This window comes from Ochotona princeps, chromosome 3, assembly GCF_030435755.1.
Source record: "Ochotona princeps isolate mOchPri1 chromosome 3, mOchPri1.hap1, whole genome shotgun sequence".
Taxonomy (NCBI): domain Eukaryota; kingdom Metazoa; phylum Chordata; class Mammalia; order Lagomorpha; family Ochotonidae; genus Ochotona; species Ochotona princeps.
Genome location: NC_080834.1, coordinates 116387552 through 116389007, shown reverse-complemented (window position 1 = coordinate 116389007; position 1456 = coordinate 116387552).

The window sequence follows — 1456 nt, the reverse complement described above, 5'->3', positions numbered from 1 at the left end:
AGAGCAGCCAAGGACGGCCCAAAGCTTTGGGACCCTGCGCCCGCGTGGGAGACCTAGAAGAGGTTCCTGGCTTTGGATCGGCACAGCACCAGCCGTTGCACTCACTTGGGGAGTGAATCATGGGATGGAAGATCTTCCTCTCTGTCTCTCCTCTTCTCTGTATATCTGACTTTGTAATAAAATAAATAAATCTTTAAAAAAAAAAACTTCGTAAGATCTCTGCCTTTCACACAATCATAAAAATTAAGAGGGCAAGAGTAGAGACTAGTGAGGGTCAAAGTGGGCATATTTGCTCTGTAAACATCTTTCCCGTCATTCACCCTTACCACCTTCACTGGCACGGACAAAGATGAAAGAACATCGACTTTATTTACTCGAAAGATGATGGGGATGCGGGAAATGGAGGCCTTTTATAAGTTGGTTCACTCCCCAAGACGGGCCAGCCAAGGTCACTGGCCTGGAACTCCACCTGCTCACTCACGTGGGCGCCCCATGTGCCTTGGCTGCTCCACACGCACGAGCATGGAGCAAAATCTGCGGCAGAGCCTCCAAGTGGCATGGGCGCCATTACCGGATGGTGGCGCCTGAGGCTTAAACCTCAACCACACCACGTGTGCCACAGTAGTGGCTACAAAGCAGCATAATTTCCTTCCAGAAAATACTAGCTCCTCTAGTTAAACGATTTAATGCGCTCACAAATACCACTGCTCTTCCCCACCATAAGGAACTTTGATTTTCTTTAGGATGTTTGGGCAGAAAACAAACTAGCCTCTACCAATACAAGGGTAACATGAAGGAGGAAAGATACTATCTCAGTAACCTTTAGCTCGCAACCTCAGCTTACCGCCCACGCACTGGGCTAAATTTGCAAGTGCTTCCCGGCTCCCACATGCCCGGTCTGGGGAGTCCAAACACCCACCACTGACCACGAGGAGGGACGCACGCACACAGCGACCTCCCCTTCCAGACGCCGCACGCCTCGGCAGCACGGTTGTTGGAGCAGTCCCGGATGCAAGTCCCACAGCTCAGGGAAGCACACCACACTCGGGGACCCGCTCCGTTGCTCTCCCTGCGTCCAGACGGCCTGTGCCTCGCCCTCAAACCCCGAGGGACCCGCGGCTGACAGAGCCTAACTCTTCGCGGCGGCAATGGGTACTTCAGAAAAGCCCCGGACCGACCGCGGCCTCAGGCGGGCACGGGGGTCGGGCGGGCTAGCCACCGCAGGTTCCCGGAAGGAGCGAACTGGCCAGCGGCTGACATTTTTTGTTTGTTCTAAAAGAAACGGTGTACGGCAGCAGGCCAAGGCTTTTTCCACGCGCTGAAAGTCAGCGAGAAAAACAGCGCGCGGGGAAACAAAAGCGCGGCGCCTGTGCCACTCGGAGTTAGGGTTAGACAAACAGGCCAGTCGCCTCCGGGCCCACCCACCTCAGCCCGCCGCGCGCGGGCCGCAACCGCC